This window comes from Pseudonaja textilis, chromosome 2, assembly GCF_049901715.1.
Source record: "Pseudonaja textilis isolate UNSWEBS1 chromosome 2, rPseTex1.2, whole genome shotgun sequence".
In the NCBI taxonomy this organism is placed as follows: Eukaryota; Metazoa; Chordata; class Lepidosauria; order Squamata; family Elapidae; genus Pseudonaja; species Pseudonaja textilis.
In genome coordinates, this window is record NC_141991.1 from 220,308,183 (window position 1) to 220,330,904 (window position 22,722).

The 22,722-nt window shown below is 37.4% G+C and overlaps 1 long non-coding RNA gene across 2 annotated transcripts in view; it reads right to left on the minus strand.

The window, feature by feature from the left end:
* The window catches only part of LOC148127377 (uncharacterized), an 83,285-nt gene extending 65,192 nt beyond the window's left edge, over positions 1-18,093 (minus strand). For both annotated transcript variants that reach the window (XR_015742275.1, XR_015742274.1), the window contains exon 1: positions 18,008-18,093. This is a non-coding gene — a long non-coding RNA (uncharacterized LOC148127377). The remainder of the gene's footprint in view (positions 1-18,007) is intronic.
* Between the last annotated feature and the right edge of the window lie 4,629 nt (positions 18,094-22,722).

Sequence of the window (22,722 nt, forward strand, 5' to 3'; positions counted from 1 at the left end):
TATATATATATATATATATATATATATATATATATATATTCATTCTTAAATTTTCATGGGTATTTATATGTATGGTATTCAGCTTTGTTCGGGTATTATCTCACGTCGTTTATAGTTGTGCTTTTAAAGTTGTAGCAACGTTTCGGCAGAATCTCATCTGCCATCATCAGGCTTCTGTATTCTCCAGACAAACACTATACAGAACTCTGATGATGGCAGATGAGATTCTGCCGAAACGTCGCTACAACTTTAAAAGCATAACTCTAATGACGTGGGAAAATACCCGAACAAACCACTCTCTTCACAAGTGGTGTTCAGTAGGTTCTGACCAGTTCTGGAGAACTGTAGCAGAAATTTTGAGTAATTCATAATACCACCTCTGACTAGCCCTGCCCCTATCTATTCTCTGCCTCCCAAGTCCCAGCTGTTGCTCTGCACAAGAGAACAGAGCTGGAAAGCAGGTTAGTGGGTTGGGGAGGGAATTGGGATTTTGCAGTAACCTTCCCCTGGAGTGGGGTGGGAAATGGGAATAGAGATTTTATAGTACTCTTCCCCTGTCATGCCCACCTAGCCATACCCATCAAGCTACACCAAGCCCACAGAACTGGTTCTAAAATTTTTTGAATCCCACCACTGACTCTTTTCCAACATGGCACACATCTGTCCCTGACTTGTTCAGGCAATACATTCAAGAATTTTTCAGGAAGATGCTAGCTATGAGAAAAGGCTGTCATAAATGTTACTAATTTTAATTTACCCATTTTTCATATTATAAAGAAATTTAGGCATAGTATATACATAGGCTACATGCATTTGCATGTATTAATTGAATACATTTTTTAAAACATGGGAGCATAAGCAGGTTTTTTTGGGTCAGTGAGGAATACTTTAATGGGGAAGCAGGTTTTAGAGTTTATAACTGATGTTATAAAAAATATATTGTAATAAAAAATCAATACAACTACTCACAGTATCAATAAATTATTTTAAAAGTATACATTTCTGAATAGATATGCTGCTAGAAAATACAGTTCTCTTTAGATGTCAGAAATCATGTTCATATTTGAGTATAATGAGGACATCTATGGTGTCTAATGTGAGAAATAATTACATAAAGATTATGTGACAATAGTCTGATAGAATCCTTGTGTTACTATGCTAATTATGAAAATCTGCATGGCTAATAAAAATAGGTGAACATTTTCATTTACTTCTAGCAGGAGAACATAAGCTGTAGAAGGCAATTCAGAATGTTATTTCCTGACTCTATGTTTCACTGTGCAGCTTATTTCTAATATACATGAATACATGAAGTTAGATTCTTTTTTATTTCGCCAACCTTAAAACAATACAATAATTTATTAAATTAAACAAAGAAGCCCGAGAAATACTTGGCTACAATCAGGGAAAGATTAGATAAATAGACCTTCAGATTTCTTAATGTGGACATCTTCTAGGGATAGTGGTCAAAAACCGTCATTCAATGTTGAGAGTTCCAGTTTGAGTCTCTTCACAGACAGACCGAAACCATGATCGTGCGCAGTTTCGATCTGTACTCGCCGCTGGAGCACCCTGAGCCGGCTGGTTTTGGGGCTAAGCCACCTCATAGAGGTGGTGAAGAGGAGGGAGACTGCCTGCAGGGTTGAGGAGAGCCGCGTCTCTCCTCCCCAGCTGGCCATTACTCCCTTTCCCGAAGGTGGTTGCAGCAGTGGTCAGAAATGGCCACCTCAAAGAAGAACTCAACCAGAAAAGAATGCAGGAGGAAGATAAGTTAAACTGCAAAAGCACAACTAAGGTACCCTGGAATTTAAACTATAAAAAAAAAATAACATTGTTCCCAAAGAAGACTTTGAAGAAGTGAAGGAGAGAGAAAAGGGAAAGGATTTGGTTTATTTCTTCTCTTCCTTTCCCTATACTGACAGCTAAGAGACTTAAGCAAGAAATTGAAAAAAAATCCACTTTGACATCAATAGGCATTTAAGCTGAAAATAAAATTTCAAGGGGATAATAAAGATTTCTGGATACTTAAAAGCTTTTGAAAGCAGGAAAGGAGAGAAAAAGAATAAAGAGGCAGGATCTGGAAAAAAAGGAGGAGACTGCCTGGAATTAAAAGGAATTTACAGTAAAACCTCAACAAGACTCCTAAAAGATATATTTTAACTGAAATTTGGCAACAAAATAATAGAACCTCAGGAAAAGAAAGTGGAAAAAAGAAGCAAGAAGAAATAGCTTGGGAGTATTTGGATTACTTGGTGATCTCTGGATTTTTGGTTATTGCATTTGAATGACTAAAATCAATCGGGTGGTTGTTTGAAAGTGTTTAAAATGGCACCATTTCTAGAAGAACTGAAAATGGAACTTAAAAAGTACAAGGAAGATGCACAAGAAGGGAGAGATTCTTTTGGCTTTGTATTTCAACTCTTAGAAATGGAGATCTGGAACTATGAGAAACAACAAGAAACGCTTCCAGAACAAGAAGATTGGGACAAAGAAGAAGCCATCTTTAATGAACAAGTAATTTTATATGGGGGGAAAAAAAGAAAGGGGAGAAAGAAAATGAAAAGTTTAAGATTTGAAAAAACAACCAAAAACAAAAGAAGAATAGTTTGAAAAATAAGTATAATATTAGAAAGCAACAGAAGAGGGGATTACAGAAGAGAGAATTAGAAGTAGAAAGACCAGGGGGTAAAAGGGGGAGGGAGAAGAAGAAAGGGAAGAAGGAAAGGAAAAGAAGTTATAAAGGACAGAAACAAGATATAGAAAAACAGGGCCTATTTAGAGATAATCGGTGACAAAGTAATTGAAAAAGGGATTCTGCAAAGGTACATAAGATAGTATTGTTATATTAGAAATAAAAATAATTTCAGAAAATATGAAACAATGTATGATTAAAATGATGGATAAAATAGTTATCGTAATCTAGTGGAATGTTTGTTAATAAACAAATGAAATAAAACGAATGAGGGAATTGAATTAGGAGAGGATGGGGACATTTTAATTATTTAATGATTTATAAAATATAAGTGAAGAGCAATAGGGGGAAAAAATTAATTATGGAAAGCTTATAAGTGTTCCCAAAGAAGTATGATATTTAATTGAAAAGAAATGTTAAAGATGTTAAGATTTTAATGAATATTAATGATAGAACTGAATTGGAATGGAATGAGTGTTTTAATTACATATATTTATAATCTTTTTTTTAAAGAATATAGTATGTATTTTAAGAATGTATCAAGCAGAATTCGATTGGAAGTTATGTATTATATTGAATGTTATAACCTTAAAGTATACATTGAAGCTTAAATAAGAGTTGAATGGATAAAATTAAAAGATATAAAGGTGTCATACTCCAATTAGTAACTACAGAAGAAAATTTGTTTAATGAGAAAAGATAATATGAAATTGAAACAGGACAGACAAAAGTATAAATATAATGATTTGAATTGGGATGAGATAATCAAAATAAAATCGAGAAAATTAAAAGAGGGAAAAAACTATGTAGAAAATGTAAAACAGTAATAAGATATGGAATAGAACACAAAAATGAGCATGAAATTGAGTTTGTGTCTGTATGAAAAAGTGTAACCCAGGACCATGCTATTTAAACAAAAAGATGTTTTATTTGTATTAAGGTGTTTTTTTGTGAAAACATAAATAAAACTTTCAAAAAAAAAACCCCACCCATCATTCAGTGTTTAACAGAAAATGCAAAAGTGTTGAAAATGGTTCCGAGTTAAAATGGAAGCCAGTAATACTTATCACTGCTAGCTGATCCATCAGAAACCATTTCTGCAGGACAGAAATCAATCCTGTAGTCACCTTCAAAACACCAGTTACAAAATATTCTTTTACATCCTTTGTTGGCTCAAGCGCTCCTGTCCATTTGTGCTGCTAATAAGGTCAGTAATTCACTGGCTGTTTTGAGGAGGAAGGACTGCCCCATCAACTAAACCAATAGTTATCATGCATTGTAATGTTCTTATACTTCCCTTTAGTGATGTTGATGAAATAGCATGATAGTTAAGAGCATTACTTAGCACAATACATTTACCAGTTCCCCATGGCCTTGTTTAAACTGAAGCTTAATCCTTTTTTACTTCAGGTAACTTCAGAAACAGAACAATAAAACCCTAGACCTAAATTTCCTTCTCTGCTATTTAAAAAAATCTACAAAGAAAAAGATAATTAAAAATTAGCTTTTTAAAATTTTGAACAAGCAACATTCTCTATGCAAGGAAATATCTTAATCATTGCACCATTTTAGTAGTGCTGGTAAAAGTAGATGTTGAAATTGAAATGTCAGAATGCAGATTGAAAAAGCTTTTAAAAGCTACTTGTGTTGGTTAATGGAGTTGATGTTGGTATAATGGGCTGTGTGATGGCCTTGTGAGTTTTATTGCAGTGGTCTGGTTTCTGGATGGTGGTTGTCCTTTGTTTATAGGATGGGTTTGGGCCTGGGTCTGACGAGGGGGATTGGCAGTGGTGTTCCATGTTGTTTTGGGTCTGGTGTTGGTTTTCGTGGATGGGACTCATTTGTTGCATCCATTTGTTGCACCCATTATACCAGCATCAACTCCATCAACTAATCAAGAGGCAGCAGTGCAGCCAACCAGCCCAGCACACCAGCCCCCCAGTATTTATAGAGAGACGGCAACTCCGATCACACACTGCTTGCACTGGCATGAAGCCGAAAGCAGCAGCCTGAGGATGGCGAGTGGGACCTAGCCGAAACGTTGCCAAGATACTCTTAATCTTACACGGGAAAAGACCCGAACACACCTAGACCTACACATACATACATACATACATACATACATACATACATACATACATATATTTTCTGAGGTTTTTGCAGGTATTTGTATGTGGATCTTTGGTTATTCGGGTTTTCTCCCACATAAAATTGGAAGTATCTAGGTGACATTTCGATGAACCCATGAGGGCCACACAAGATGCTACCACCACACTTCCACATAGAAATTAGACTCACACCCACACAGTCACCCAATCTACAAAAACAAATATATATATATATATGGATCTTTGGTTGTTCGGGTTTTCTCCCACGTAAGATTCAAAGTATCTAGGCAACGTTTCGATGAAGTCTCATTCATCATCTTCAGGCTTCTGTCTCCGGCTCTGTGCTTCTCAGAGTGATGTGAGATTGCAGCTGCTTCTTCCTTTTAACTGCTAGTGGGGTGGGACTTGATTGGGTGGGGGCTTGGCTGTGTTCTGATTGGGTGGGGTGTGTTCTCATTGGTAGGGGGTTTGGCTGTGTTCTGATTGGTTGGGGGTTGGCTGTGTTCTGATTGGTTGGAGGCGTGTTCTGTTCAGGTGGGGGCTTGGTTGTGCTCAGGTTAGTCTTAGTTGCTGGGGGATTTGAGTTGGTGAGCTGTGATCTTGCTGTTTGGCTTCGAGTTCGTGGTCATGCTGCATCTTCATAGTGGGTGTCGGTTTGCTTCATGTATGGCTCGGAGGGTTTGAAGTGGGTAGTGATGCAGCTGCAGTGCAGCTTCTGGTCCATGGTCGTGTCTCATCTTCTGAGTGGGTGTGAGTCTGTTTTCTACATGGAAGTGTGGTGGTGGCATCTTGTGTGGCTCTCATGGGTGTGGGTCTGGTGTCCTTCTTCATGTTAGGTACTCGTCTGTTCATGAGGCGGGTTTCCAAATGGCTGGAAGGCGGGAGGTGTCATCTCGTTTGTTCATGCTGTGTGGGTGTTTTTCTATCTCTATGGCTTCTCTGATTATTCTGCTGTTGAAGTGTTCGGTTTTGGCGATAGTTCTGGTATTTTTAAAATCAATTTCATGTCCTGTGGCTTTGAGGTGTTGGACCAGGGAAGAGGTCATTTCTTCTTTTTTGATTGAGTTCTTATGTTCTTCAATGCGTGCACTTATTCTTCTGTTAGTTTGTCCAATGTATGTGGTAGGGCAGGCAGTGCAGGGGATTTCGTATACTCCTTGGTTTTCTAATTCGATTTTGTCTTTGGGGTTTCTTAGGATGGTGGATATTTTTCTGTTTGTGCAGAATGCTGTTTTGATGTTGTGTTTTTGGAGGATCTTGCTGATTCTGTCTGTAGTGCCTTTTATATATGGGAGGAGGGCTTTGCCGTTTTCTTGTTCTCTGTCTTGGATTTTGGTTGGGGTTTCTTTTTGGATTAGGTGGGGAAATCTTCTTTCTTTGGAATCCATTGGCTGTAAGTACGTTGGTGAGAGTGTGTAGTTCGGTTTTTTGGTGTTGTTCATAGGCTAAGCATTTTGTCTGGAGATGAATGTCTTGGCTACGGAATTGATCTGTGCTGGGTGGTGGTGTGAGAGTGCATGTAGATAGCGGTTTGTATGTGTTTTCTTCTGGTAGATGGTGTGTTCTAGGGAGCCATTGGATCTTTTGTATACCAAGACATCTAGGAAGGGAAGTTGATTGTTGGCTTCTGTTTCCATGGTGAATTGTATTTTGGGGTGTAGGCTGTTGAAGTGTGTGAGGAAGTTGTTCAGTTTTTCTTTCCCGTGTGGCCAGATTATGAAGGTGTCATCTACGTATCTGAGCCAGAGTTTGGGTTTGTGGTCGTATTTTTCTAGAGCTTGTGTTTCAAAGTGTTCCATGTAGAGGTTTGCAATGACAGGTGAGAGGGGTGATCCCATGGGTGCTCCTTCTATTTGTTTGTATTTTTGTCCATTGTAGGTGAAGTATGTATTGGATAGGCAGTGGTTGGTCAGATCTAGGATGTGCTTGGGGGTTGTATTTGTTTTGGATGGCTGTCAAGGCTTCTTTTATTGGCACTTGGGTGAAGAGGGATATGACATGAAGCTTACTAGTAGGTCGCTAGGTTGTAAGTTTTGTTTCTTTATGATCTCGATGAACTGGAATGAGTTTCTTACGTGTGAGTTGATGGATTCTGCATAGGGTTGTAGTTGTTTGGCAAGAAATTTGGCCAGGTTTTGTAGAGGTGAGCCTATGGAGCTGACTATTGGTCTGAGTGGGGTTCCTTCTTTGTGTATCTTGGGAGACCATAAAGCTTGGGGCATCTGGATGATTTCTCTCTGGGTATGATTCTTTGCTGGATTTCTTCACTGATGGGGGAGGCTTTTATTTTGGATTTGGTAGTTTTTCTAGGTAGGTGGTGGGGTCTGTCTTTAGGGGTTTGTATGTGGGGTCTTGGAGTAGGTTGGTTAACTTGGTTTGGTAGTCAGATGTGTTCATAACCACTGTCGCGTTGCCCTTGTCTGCTGGTAGGATTATTATGCTGGTGTCTTCTTTCAGGTTAAGTAGTGCAGTTTGTTCTTCTTTGGATAAGTTGCTTTTGGGTGGTTTGCTAGTGCAGAGGATGTTGGTGATTTCGAGTCTGATTTTGTTAGCATCGTCAGGGTTGGTTTTGGTCAGGCTGGTTTCAACTCCGCATATGATGGTTTCTGTGGGGATGTGTTTGGGAGCGACAGCAAAGTTGAATCCTTTTGAAAGGACCTTGGTTTCAGCTTCAGTGAGGATCTTGTCTGAGATGTTGTGCACTGTTTGTTTCATGTGTGGCTGTGGGGGGGAGGAGTTGGTTTCTGGCATTGTTGTAGTTTCCTGAGTTTGTTGGTGTGTGTGTCTGTCTTGAGGGTGGTCTGTGTTTCGGCTCTCCAGACAGCGAGTTGTTTGGATTTGTCCCAAAGTAGGGGTGAATCTTGTTGCTGAGTCTGAGGTGGAGTGTGAGGAGATCTTTGTTGATTTGGTCTAGGAGAAACCTTTTTGTGTGAAGTTCATTTCTAATTAGGGCCAGTTCTGTTCTTTTTAGGATGCGTTTGGTGGCTGCTGTGTTGGTGTGGAATTTCAATTGGAAGCTTGTGGGAATTAAATTTTGATCTCGGCAGTTGCATAGGAATGCAAGGTCACATAAAATGGAGGCTATTTGGACTTCAAGTTTTTCATAAGTCCTGGTCAGATGGTGGGTTTCCTCCCCGTAGAGGTGCAATATTTGTTTTCTGAGGTTCTCGCGGGTATTTGTATGTGGATCTTGGGTTGTTCGGGTTTTCTCCCACGTAAGATTCAAAGTATCTAGGCAACGTTTTGATGAAGTCTCATTCATCATCTTCAGGCTTCTGTCTCCGGCTCTGTGCTTCTCAGAGTGATGTGAGATTGCAGCTGCTTCTTCCTTTTAACTGCTAGTGGGGTGGGACTTGATTGGGTGGGGGCTTGGCTGTGTTCTGATTGGGTGGGGGTGTGTTCTCATTGGTAGGGGTTTGGCTGTGTTCTGATTGGTTGGGGGTTGGCTGTGTTCTGATTGGTTGGAGGCGTGTTCTATTCAGGTGGGGGCTTGGTTGTGCTCAGGTTAGTCTTAGTTGCTGGGGATTTGAGTTGGTGAGCTGTGATCTTGCTGTTTGGCTTGAGTTCGTGGTCGTGCTGCATCTTCATAGTGGGTGTCGGTTTGCTTCATGTATGGCTCGGAGGGGTTTGAAGTGGGTAGTGATGCAGCTGCAGTGCAGCTTCTGGTCCATGGTCGTGTCTCATCTTCTGAGTGGGTGTGAGTCTGTTTTCTACATGGAAGTGTGGTGGTGGCATCTTGTGTGGCTCTCATGGGTGTGGGTCTGGTGTCCTTCTTCATGTTAGGTACTCGTCTGTTCATGAGGGCAGGTTTCCAAATGGCTGGAAGGCGAGAGGTGTCATCTCGTTTGTTCATGCTGTGTGGGCGTTTTTCTATCTCTATGGCTTCTCTGATTATTCTGCTGTTGAAGTGTTCGGTTTTGGCGATAGTTCTGGTATTTTTAAAGCAGCTGCAATCTCACATCACTCTGAGAAGCACAGAGCCGGAGACAGAAGCCTGAAGATGATGAATGAGACTTCATCGAAACGTTGCCTAGATACTTCGAATCTTACGCGGGAGAAAACCCGAACAACCCAGGATCCACATACAAATACCCGCGAGAACCTCATAAAACATAGATATATAGATGATAGATAGATAGATAGATAGATAGATAGATAGATAGATAGATAGATAGATATTCTTAAGTTTTCATGGGTATTTACATGTATGGTATTCAGCTTTGTTCGAGTATTTTCCCACATCATTATAGTTGTGCTTTTAAAGTTGTAGCAACGTTTCGGCAGAATCTCATCTGCCATCATCAGGCTTCTGTATTGTGTTCATCTGTGAGTCAGACTTTTAAGGTTGTTTCAGTTTTAAATTTGGGGCTAGCCTACTGCTGTGCCAGAATGGTTTTTTCTTCATCCTGATTGGTTGGGAGTCTTGGTCTGTGTTTATTGGTCTTGGAGTTTGCTGTGTTCTTCTTGATTGGTGTTTCTAATATCTTCTGTCCGTTTTGTGGCTTTTTTGTGTCTTGATTGGCTGGCAACATTGTGTTTCCTGTATTGGAGGCTTTTGGTGCAGCTTGGCTCTGAGTAAATGGACGGCTATCATTTGTTAGGAAGCTAGGTTTCATCTGGGTGCCTGGTTGGAGTGTGTTTGAGCTGGAGGTATCAGGGGGGAATCTGTTTGTGCCCAGGTGTTTGCCTGGCTAGTGGTGTGGAGATTTTTTTGTTTGTGAGTGCAGGCTTCCAAATGATTGACAGTCTGGTGGAATCATCTCTTCTCTTCATGCTTTCAGGTCCTTTTTCAATCTCTATGGCTTCTCTAATAATTCTGTGGCTGGGGTTTTCTATAGTGGCTAGGGTTTTGGTGCCATTGAAGTTGATGCTATGACCTGTGGCTTTCATGTGTTGGACTAGTGAGGAAGTGTGTTCCAGCTTTTTTACTGCATGTTTGTGTTCATCCAGGTGGGTGCTTATTCTTCTATTGGTCTGTCCAATGTATGTGGCCGAGCATGATGCACAGGGGACTTCATATATGCCTTGGTTTTCCAGGTCAGTTTTATCTTTGGGGTTTCTAAGGATGGCTGCAATTTTTCTGTCTGTTTTGAAGGCAGTCTTGATGTGATGCCTGTGTAGTATCTTACTGATTTTGTCTGTAGTACCTCTTATGTAGGGCAGGACAGCTGTTCCATAGGTCTGTTCATCTTCTAGGTCTCTATTATGTCTCAGTGTGTTTTTGTGGATTAAGCCGGTGATTTTGCTTTTGTGGAAGCCGTTGGCTGTCAGTACTTTAGTCAGGGTGCATAGTTCAGTCTTTATGCGTGTCTTGTCTTCCAGGCGTTTGGTTCTAGAAATTAGTGTTTTGGCCATGGAGTTTATCTGTGCCGGGTGGTGGTGGGATTGGGCATTGAGGTAGCAGTTTGTGTGTGTTTTCTTCTGGTATATGGTGTGTCCTAGTGTGCCATTTGTTTTTTTGTAGATTAGTACATCTAGGAATGGTAGTTGTTTGTTTGTTTCCGTTTCCATGGTGAACTTGATTTTGGACTCTGTGCTGTTTAGGTGTGTTAGGAAATTGTTTGGGTTTTCTTTTCCATTGGACCAAATCACAAATGTGTCATCGATGTATCTTAACCATAGTTTGGGTTTGTGGGTGGCATTAGCCAGGGCTCTGGATTCAAATTCTTCCATGAACAGGTTTGCAATGACGGGTGACAGTGGTAATCCCATAGGGGCTCCTTCAATTTGCTTGTATCTTTGTCCTTTGTATATGAAATATGTGTTGGTTAAGCAGTGTTCTTTTAGTTCCATGAAGTGTTCAGCTGGTTGGTATTTATTTTTGAAGATTTCAAGTTATATATATATATATATATATATATACACATACATACATACATACATACATACATACACACACATATACATATACATATACATATACACATACATACATTCATGTGTGTGTGTGTGTGTGTGTGTGTGTTTTCTTAAGTTTCTACGGGGAATTTATATGTATGGTATTCAGCTTTGTTTGGGTATTTTCCAATGTCATTATAGTTGCGCTATTAAAGTTGTAGCAAAGTTTTGGCAGAATCTCATCTGCCATCATCAGGCTTCTGTATTCTCCAGACGAACACTATACAGAAGAAATAGCAGAAATATATATATATATATATGGTGTGTGGGTGTGTGTGTGTGGGTGTGTGAGTGTGAGTGTGTTCTCCACTTTTTAGTGGAGGGTTGTTGTTTTTTTACTATGTGTAGGTTGAAATTGGGATCTTCTCCATATAAAAAATGTGTTCCATCATTAACATAGGAACTATTTTCAAGGAGTGGGATAAGCTAATATTTTTATACTATCGCTATATCTGAATTATGATTTATGGATTTCTTAAGATTAAAGTGCTATGATGGTACAGATGTAGAATAAACCCCTTGAAAGTTTACTTGTCAAAGGGTGACCTAAATATGCTACTATGTTGGCCTACATCAATTAGTATCATACTCATAATACATCTGTGAAAGTGATCTTAGTAATTGAGAGTCACTGCATTATATCTATTGCAATTTGATGCTTAAATAGCTAGAATCTGCCTATATTGATGCATTTTAATGCTATTCATCTGATCATGCTTTATGCAAAATTAAAAATGCTAGCATCATACAATACCATCTGCCATCAACAAAAATGTAATAGTTTTTAAAATTCTGTTAAGATAGTACTGCAGGTAAATCTGGAATTTCTTTTGTTTTCAACATTTTAATTTTCCCTATGATTCTAAGGGATGGCCAAAGCTATAAACATATAAACAAGTTATAAACTTTCTTACTAATGTAGGGAAGAAAATGTTGCCTACTCCTCCTCATAATTTTGTCTTTCATCTTAACTTCTTTAGCTTGAGATCTTTCAGAATTTGTGACAAGTATCCATCCAAAATCCTAAAGCTTCACACATTCAAGATATGCAACAACCAATGAGACATAATTTTCACTAGAGATATGTTTTGTTTTAATATAAGTAAACAAATACATGCATGATATGCTCAAATAATAATATAAAAACTATTTGGAGCCTTGCGATTATCCTGCAACTGTTCAATAATCAATGCTTACAAAAACACTATTCTAGACATGAGGCTATCTGAGTACCCAAACTGTTCAGAGAGGCAAATAAAAGATAAGAAATGTAATGTCAGAGTTCAAGTATATCCATAGAAGAACATTTGTGTGCAAACTTTAAATAGTCGTCTGTAAAATGGAAATAGAGATTCTTACAGATCTGAGGTGAATAAATGATGTACAAATGGCTCTTGGAGAATGTAGCATTTTTAAAATTAAATGTCTCAGGAAAATACTAGTTTTGTGTTTGTACATTTTCCCAGTTGTATATCATTATTTGTAAAACCTTTGAAATATACAATAGAAGGAAATGAATATGTAGCATGTTGAAGTTTTCAGTGCATTTCTGTTTTCTTTTGGTAGATAGCAAGCTTGTCTGTTAGATGATGTAGTTCTGCATTTCCTTTGTTTTTCCCCCCAGAATTATACCCATGCTAAAATGAAATATTGTTTAATAAGAGAAGAAAAGCTCTAATAATAATTTGAACTGTTGGTATTTAGAAAAACTGAAATGATATGAGTCTGATCAGCTATAGAAATCTGGATATGCTAACAATTCATTCATTATGGTAACTTGTCCCCTCCCCATCCCATCATTGCTATTTCTCCATTGTTAATAATCTGTCAGTATTTTCATTTTCAGTCCTGATTATCAGCACTTTGCAGAAAAATGTCTTCAAAGGTACTCAGATTTTTGATCTTGTCAGAAGAAAATAAGGGTTTTTTTTACGGAAAATTAAATGACTACAGATACATTATGAAAGAATAAAATGGAGTTAATGGTTTGAAAATGCTTGCTACATGCCAATAATCTTTTTTTCCTAAGTGTGTGTGTGTGTGTGTGTGTGTGTGCGTGTGCGCGCGCGCACATGCATGCGTGTTGTGGTGGGATGTAGGAAATGTGAGGAAACCTCACCCAAATTTTAAATGTCACCTGGCAGTATTGTACTCGGTGCATATTTGTATCACTTATTTGGGGTCACTAGAAATATTTTGAAAACAGTGCATTTATTCTCTTGAAAATAAGTCTAACATTGCTCATCATAATCAGATCAATAATGATAAAAAGAAAAGGGCTGTTAAGACTTCACACCAGGTACCATTAGGTATTTCAGAGGAGTTTTTTAGTCCATCAGATCTAACCTGCTTGATGTGGGGAATTCAGCTCTAGACTTGTCAAAGTATCTTCAAGCAGATCAATGAGTGTTTTTAAAACATGTGCATATGTATTTTTGTTATGATATCTATGTATAACCAATGTCTGAAAACCCAGAATTTAAGAAAAACCTTGTGTGTTAGAGTAATCTTCTCAATGGTGAAAGTATATAAATTTGTTTTTATGCAATGAATATGACTACCAACCTACAACATGAAAAATAGGGCCAAGGATACTTCATCAATGATTTGAAAAAGTGCCTGGATCTTTGATGAATGTAGTACCTGTCTGTTATTGTTTACATTAGCAGCCTATCTCTTTTCAGGCTTCTGAATATGAAAAAAGATCTCTCTCCTTTAAAGAGTTGACTTAATAGTAAAAATTAAATCATAGAAGCTGCAATGTTTTCTCACATTCAAAAACTGCTTTGGAGAAACCTGAATTAAGTGAGCAACTTCTGGTTTTTGGAAATGATATGGGTTTCAATATGCTACTGCCAGGCCACATGTGCAGCAGATGATAAATAGTGGAATCTGTTTTTCTAATCCTTTCTTTTTCATGAACAGCAAATGAATTGTCATACTCAGCAAAGAAGGCTATCGACAAACTTGTATGAAAAAATGAAATAAGCTATTATTAAATAAGCTATTATTAAAATGAATAAAGCTGGTTCATATTACTGTTATTTTGGAACACCAATAATTGGATGTCTCTCCAAAACCAATGTGGAAATTATCTAAATCTGGAACCAATCAAATTAATTTTTTTTAACTTAACATTACTGCCCTTCAGATATGTTAGTTTCTACAGATGGCATAGCTGATATTTTGTTTAATTTCTTCTACATCTGGAAGACAACTGGTTGGTGAGGACTGGATCAAATGTCTTCTTATAACTTGAAGAACAATCAATTTAATAATCCCCATTCAACATTACTTTTTAGCAAAAATATAGATTCTTTCTACCTTAGTCACAATCAGATATTATTAAGTTAACATTAATACATTTTTAAATCACATTTTTTCTTTATAAAAAAGTAGAATTAAAAATAGGTGAAGAAAGCAATGCTAGGCATTTGATTTTTTTTTTCAAATATCATTTTTGTGCACTGTGATAACCTACAGCTATTAAGTAAAATGGTTTATGGTGAGGGGTGTGTATGTAAATCGTTTTCACAGGCCAACCACACAATGTTGGTTTTAATCTATAATATCCTAAGTTAGTTGAACTCAATCTGTTTATGATAATACACCTGCATTAGATACCTCCCAGATTTTATTTCTAACAATGTCAACAAATATTTTAATATAATGTTTTATGTAAAACTGAGGCCTCCTTCAGCAGAGGTTAAGCGAAGGGTTGACTTCTCTTTATGGTGTTTATTGTCTCCATTTGGAGCAGAGATTCACAGCTATCATTTATATGTTACCAGGAAAATAAAGAAAGATCTTTCCTCAGTAGTTAGCTCATCTCTAGTCTTTCTTAACAAAGAGAGATCATTATTTTTTACATGTTTTCCAGAACTATTATATGTCTACACACACAATGCATACACTCACGCACACACACACACATATTTTAAATTCCTACCCTAGAATGGAGTGCTTGATAAAGTTAGATAGATAATCTTTAATGAAAGACTAATATTTAATTACTGATAAATTAACCATCTCTGCAAACATTAAACAATATAATCTGGATATGTTACTTCTTTTTCCCATAAAGAAACATGACAGTTCTGACAAAGGAGAAATACAGAGCCATTTTGAAGATATTAGTCATTATATCTTTGCCAGTGCTGCATGTGAATGCCAAGCAGCTTGCAATTTCAGGATTTATTCATGTTTATTCAGAAGCTCCAATGTCTTCAATTGAGTTTACTCCTTAATAAGCACATGCTACCAAGGAGTAGCATAGAATTTCAACATTAAAGCCATTGAAGAACTCCAACTGAGAAATCACTCCCCTAATTAAAATTGTATGGTAGGAAGTGCTCCTATATAGTTTATGAGAAAGACAAGAATGTTCACACTTGTTTGTCAACATTTGAATTAACCCTTTTTTCAACAAAGGAACAAGAGACTTTCAAGTATAAGGTCAGAGTTTGTTTTATACCATCATTTTCCAGGCCCCCTTCCCCACCTTTTATCTATTTATTATTATTATTATTAAATTTTTAGCAGCTCAACAAGATAATATATTTCTTATTTTATTATTTATCATACATTATAAATACATCAATATTTATCATATTGCATTTTCTCTCAGAATGCAAAATGATTTGTGAAGAGATCTTGATTTCCACAAAAACAACCCTGATTTATTTGTGTGGTCCAGCCCAAATCATCCAATGAGCTCTGTTACCAGTTAGAGACATGAATTTAGGACTACAAGGTTTCCATATGGGAAAAAAATCTGATAACATTAGGATTCATATATTAGTTAGATAAAGAAATGTTCTTACTTTATATAATAAGAGATTGATTATGAATTAATATTTTGTTATATAGAATAAATATTAAAATGTTTGAAGTAAAATAAATGATAGTTTCCTTTGAACTACAAAAATGTTATTGAGAGCCTTCTAAATCTGATATGCAATAGCAGTCCAGATACATGGGTGAAGTGCTTGTAGCTGGCCAATAAGCAAACTGATTGCTTAATAAGTGTGGCCATAAAAAATGGCAGGATTATCATAATGGCCAATTCTTCTCCCTAACCTTCATCTACTTCTCAATTAGTTTTCAAAAGGTTATATGCAATAGATAAAATGTTACCTGATTTGTTTATAAGGGGTAAAGCTTAAATAACTTGCAGGACTACATTGATAAAATTTGAAGCTATTGCTTTTAGATTGTATTATATACCTTCATAGTTTACAATTGTAGAGATGTCATATAGAGATTCAGAGATCTGAAACAAAATGATTGATTAAGGGTCATTACAAATTTGAGAATATGCATGATATTTTTATACAATATTTGTTGGTCTTTTTTTATTTCCATTTTTATTCTAAACTGAAAGCACATAAAAATATAAAAGATTATGAGCAAAATTTTCATTTAATGCATGTAAAATGACTTAGTGTTCTTTTAAAGATGTAAACATCTAATGGCTGAGGATTAAATGCACAAGGCTCATTAAATGTTGCAAAGTTGAATTATATATACATAGTAAGAAAAATATATTCAGAATTAATTTGAATTAAATTAAGCATTTAAGTGTAACTGCTTTCCTGTAATATTAGAAGAGATTTGCATTATTTTCTTCTAAACACTTGAAATTTTAATTATTTTTTCCTAATATTCCTTGAAAGGAGTCATATATTTGGAATGATGGCAGCAAACTGATAAAACAGGTAATTACTTTTCAAATAGCATCGTAATGGCAAAACTCTACTCAAATGTCTTTGAAACTGCATATTTTAATTTCATTAAAGAAAAGTTAAAAGAATATTGCTCCAAGTGACTGTAATATGAACAACACCATCAATTCAACATTTTTTTTCCTCTTGGGAATTGATTTTCCTTAGATTTAAATTTGTTTAGATTTGTTTAAAAATAGTGATTTCCAATCTGGGAAAATTCTTTCTATCATTAAATTAAGTCTATATCTTTTTGAGTGAGGTTAGTGGTGGCATTTTTTTTTAAAAAAGGACACAATCATGCATTTGCACACATCTGCATCTGCTGCATTACATTATACCAGTACATTAGTTTACTGAAACATATGTGATTCCTTTTAAAATTAATAACAACTATCTACCAACATCAATGTAAATACAATGTGGATGAAATCTTCTAGATCCACATTTTTTTGCTTTGTTATATAAATAAATAAGAGTAATGATTTATTCAAAATGATGTGCGAGCATGCATATCTATACACATACATGAGCACACAACCATGCTTTAGATCTGAATTATATCAACACTATTCTTATTTATCTTTTGGATCAAAACCTTTCACATAATCAGCTTGCAGGTTTGCAGCTGATGAATTTTGATTTACACAACAAAGAAGGACATGTGCATATATGCAAATAAGAACTCGACAAAAATGGGTGGAGGTGTTTTCCTTTTATTTATCAGTGCCTTCTAAATTCATTAACCCATTTCTATTAGTGATATCCTCTGTAGCAAAACAATTATTTTTATGAATAATTACTCTGCTGTTTTGCCACCCCAATCTCAAGAACACACACTGAAATGCGGAAATATGATTTCACTGCATACATGCGGAATGAAAAAGTAGATGTGGGGGGGAGGGAACTATGCAACATACTGTAAGTTCAGAAGGAGTCTCATCTAGATGAGACTTGTTTTGTTATACAGGGTAAAGGCCAATATCATGGACACTGCAATCATGGACAGGACAAATTTGCTAGCAGCAGCCATATCAATACTATAAGGCTTGTTTCCATTTTAAACATCTCTCCTTCTTCAACAAAATACAATATATTAATAGCTGCCTGAAAAGCCCAATGGAAAGGAGAAACAGAAAAGTGTAATTCTACACAGATAGACACCACACATTCCCATATTTAAATGATACATTCAACCTAGGGGGTTTTTTTTGGGGGGGGGGGTAGCTTTTATGTTATAGGAATTCTGTTGGGTGATGAAAATACCATACAGCCAATCATACTGCTCTATTATAGAGCTATCCAAAAGTAGGAGCTCAGCTAGTGTTTAAAATAACCTGATGAATTATTCATTGAGAGTTGATGTTTATGCAAATTCTGAAGCGTCTGCCCACCTGACTGCCATGGGTTAATAATAGTAAGAAGAAGGCGGGTGGGCAAGGGGGGGTAGGGCAGAAACCCGAAAGCATGTATATGAAAAACAAAACCCAAAGCCAAGCACCAATCTTTAAGCCTATCCCAAAAACCTATATAATCAAATGATAATACTCTTTCATTATATGCATAAAAAGAATTACAATCCTTACCTGCTTAGCTTTGTAGGGCCCTCAGATTTTCTGGATGAAATAACTGACTGTAGTGCAACCAATAAAACTGAACTGAAAAGCTGATTAAGGGCACTTACTTAATGCAAAGCCACTCACTGAATATTCATATGATGCCAGTGTTTATGCAAATTAAGGCAAAAGAAACCCCCAGGGGATTGGTTGCCATAGCCCACAAATACTGTGTACAGCAGGAAAAGGAAAAAAAATACAGTGAGAGAAGGAAAGAGATGGTAACAAATCTTGATATTCATGGCTTGGAAAGAGCAACGTGGAGTATTGTAAAATATTAAAAGTCCAATGTAAATTACTGCTTTAAACAGCTTTTTTCTAATCATATCATTTTGGGCCTCCTGTCCAATATTCATTTTTTGTAGGGTAATTTAAAATTATCATTAATCTAGGAGATATTGTCAGGTGCTTTCAATTTTATTTATGTTACTTGTATAAACAAGGACCTTAATTATATTATGAAGGAGCAAAAATAAAATAAAATAAAATAAAATTGTAATAATTGCAACAGAAATGCTACTCTAATATGCAGGAATAAAACTCATAGGCAAATGCCATCCTTTATTAAGGGTTTTATGTGATGCTGCTTTTATGAACAAAATGATCTTCAAAAGTGGTATGTCAGGACACTGCTAGGAAAGGAATTTGCTTCTTCTTAATTTGAATGTAAAAAATGTTTTGTTTCACATTATTTTTCTTTACCTTGGTCTGTCTAGTCTTTTACATTATATGATGCCTCTTTTTCCAATTCAAAAAAACCTGGCATGTTTTCCCCAATTATTTATACATATATGCACGCTGTACCATTTTTTCCTCATAATTAGGATCGTGTATTTTTTGCACGATTTCTTACTAGTAGTCTGTGATATTAATACTATCTGATGTCAGAATATTATAATGGCAAGCTTGGTTCCTTCCTTCCTTCCTTCCTTCCTTCCTTCCTTCCTTCCTTCCTTCCTTCCTTCCTTCCTTCCTTCCTTCCTTCCTCCCTCCCTCCTTCCTCATTGCTTGTGATAATCTTTTTCTTTTAAAAACATAATTCATATGAAAAACATATTTTTGTATGATTTGTTAGGAACAAAGCTTTCTTCAAACTAATCACTACTATTTTAATGGATTGCAGTAACTGGCAGGCTACACTTTTGTAGATACAGATGTAGTAATCTAAAGAACATCATTAATGTGTTTTCCAAGCATAGCATTATTCAAATGCTATGTAATCTGTATTCGTTAGCCATTATAGCATCCGCCAAGAAGTATTTACCGGCAGACAATAGAATATGATGCCTACATGCTATTGTTTTACTCTAAATATCTGTATTTCTAGGGCTGTTTCCTGTTATTTCTACTGCCATCTGTTGGCATCTGATAACATTTCATGCAGATAGAGTACCCATAGCATAGACATACAGGTGAAACTCAAAAAATTAGAATATCGTGCAAAAGTTCATTTATTTCAGTAATGCAACTTAAAAGGTGAACCTAATATATGAGATAGACTCGTTACATGCAAAGCAAGATAGTTCAAGCCGTGATGTGTCATAATTGTGATGATTATGGCTTACAGCTCATGAAAACCCCAAATCCACAATCTCAGAAAATTAGAGTATTGTGAAAAGGTTCAATACTCTAGGCTCAAAGTGTCCCACTCTAATCAGCTACTTAAGCCATAACACCTGCAAAGGGTTCCTGAGCCTTTAAATGGTCTCTCAGTCTGGTTCAGTAGGAATCACAATCATGGGAAAGACTGCTGACCTGACAGTTGTGCAGAAAACCATCATTGACACCCTCCATAAGGAGGGAAAGCCTCAAAAGATAATTGCAAAAGAAGTTGGATGTTCCCAAAGTGCTGTATCAAAGTACATTAATAGAAAGTTATGTGGAAGGGAAAAGTGCAGAAGAAAAAAGTGCACAAGCAGCAGGGATGACCACAGCCTGGAGAGAATTGTCAAGAAAAGGCCATTCAAAAGAGTTGGGGACTTTCACAAGGAGTGGACTGAGGCTGCAGTCAGTGCATCAAGAGCCACCATAGACGGATCCTGGACATGGGCTTCAAATGTCATATTCCTCTTGTCAAGCCACTCCTGAACAACAAACTATGTCAGAATCATCTTACCTGGGCTAAAGAAAAACAGAGCTGGTCTGTTGCTCAGTGATCCAAAGTCATCTTTTCTGATGAGAGCAACTTTTGCATCTCATTTGGAAACCAAGGACCCAGAGTCTGGAGGAAGAATGGAAAGACACACACTGCAAGATGCTTGAAGTCCAGTGTAAAGTTTCCACAGTCTGTGTTGATTTGGGGAGCCATGTCATCTGCTGGTGTTGGTCCTCTGTGCTTTATTAAGTCCAGGGTCAATGCAGCCATCTACCAGGAGATTTTGGAGAACTTCATGCTTCCTTCCGCAGATGAGCTTTATGGGGATGCTGACTTCATTTTCCAGCAGGACCTGCCCACACTGCCAAAAGCACCAAAACCTGGTTCAATGACCGTGGGATTACTATGCTTGATTGGCCAGCAACCTCGCCTGACCTGAACCCCATAGAGAATCTATGGGGCATTGCCAAGAGAAAGATGAGAGACATGAGACTTAACAATGCAGAAGATCTAAAGGCTGCTATTGAAGCATCCCGGTCTTCCATAACACCTCAGCAGTGCCACTGGCTGATAGCTTCCATGCCACGCCGCATTGAGTCAGTAATTGCTGCAAAAGGGGTCCAAACCAAGTGCTGAGTACATATGCATGCATACTAATATGTTTCACAGGTCCGATATTGTTCTCTATACAATCCTTGTTTTATTGATTGAATGTAATATTCTAATTTTCTGAGATTGTGGATTTGGAGTTTTCATGAGCTGTAAGCCATAATCATCACAATTATGGCAAATCACAGCTTGAACTATCTTGCTTTGCATGTAATGAGTCTATCTCATATATTAGTTTCACCTTTTAAGTTGCCTTACTGAAATAAATGAGCTTTTGCACAATATTCTAATTTTTCGAGTTTCACCTGTATTTTAGGAGCAGCAGTGGATTAAAAAGGCATATGAGACATCTAAGACCTTCTTTAGCTTTCCTTTCCACTTCATTGCTCAAGTTACTTTTTCTTAATATGTTTTGTCTTCAAACATGTGCCTGGAGTTCAATAACTGGAGAAGCCTTGCAAGGAAATCAAGAGTTTAGAATTCATTCACTTAGCTTATGAACATATTTGTAATATTTTATATATACCAGCAGCAGAATAAATAGCTTATGTATGCCTGTTGTGATTGGAAGGATCGGGACCTGTTAGGAGTTTTGAATCTGATGACTGTTAAATCGTGGATTGACGTCAGAACCAGGAAACGTTAATCTGAAGGGCAAGCCAGTTAATTAGCACATTGCCTTAATGGGTATAAAAGGACACAGCTGAGCTGGTGCCTTTCGCCAGAAACAAAATGTCTATTTTGAATGAGGACGTTACTGCAAAGAGATCTCTGTTTGTTTGAATTTTGAAGGGGAGTCCTAACAGTTTTTGCCAGCCGTTATCTTGTTATTTTCCTTCAGTTTAATTTGTTTGTGAAATGGCTGCTTTGAGTTTGTTCGTTTGAATTTCCAAGAGGAGACATAACATTATTGTTTCTGGCCTAAACAAACCATCTTTCAAGCAAGATGGATTTAAATCAACTGCAGCGTTTGGTCGAGCAGCAGCAACAGCAAATAAATCAGCTACTGCAAAGCAATGTGACGCTTCAGAATCAGGTAACACAATTGCTGAATTATGTTTCCAGCTTACCAAGCCCTGCTGCTGTTCCTCCTGCCCCTCCTGTGAGGAAAAGCCCAGTATCCATGCCGGAGAAATTTTCTGGGCAAACGGACATGTTTCCGGCATTTCTGGGGCAGTGTCAATTATTTATGTCCTTGAGGCCTGAAAACTTTCCAAATGATCGGGCCAAGACAGGATTCATTCTTAGCCTTTTATCTGAGCAGGCTGCTAATTGGGCTACTCCTTTGTTAGTTCAAGATAGCCCGTTGTTGAATGATTTCCAGGGTTTTCTTCAGCAAATGAAAGTGATGTTTGAGAACCCAATTAAGATACAAACTGTGGACAGACGTTTGTGGGATATAAATCAGGGGAAACAAGCAAGAGAATGATCGAGAAGGTTCCAGGAAGGCTTGTGCCTTTATTGCGGGGGTCTGGGACATTTTGTTAATTCCTGCAAACGGAGAGGGACCCGCAGATCCGTACCTGAAACCACTCTTGTCTCATCAGGAAAACAGGGTAGACCTGATCTCAAGGAAACCCTAGGTCGGACACATTTCACATCCCCACCTCAAATTGCTGAAGTAAATCCTGGCCCTCCTCGGCATTTACTTTTGGACACTCGAATTTTTCTACAGTCACAGAAGGAGGGAATTCCTGCTGTTGCACTGGTGGACTCAGGGGCTACAACCAGCTTTATGGACCGAGCTTTTGCTATGCACTATGGGATCCCATTGGTTGCTGTACATCCACCCATTAAGGTGGAAACCGTGGATGGGCGTGAGCTCAAGTCTGGGCCCATTCGTTTCGCCACCCAGCCAGTGCGTATGATCATTGGGGATCATGAGGAGGCGATAAGTTTTTACATCACCTCGAACCTTCATCTCCCTTTGGTGCTCGGAATGTCCTGGTTGCGGTTGCACAATCCGTTGGTGGCTTGGCCG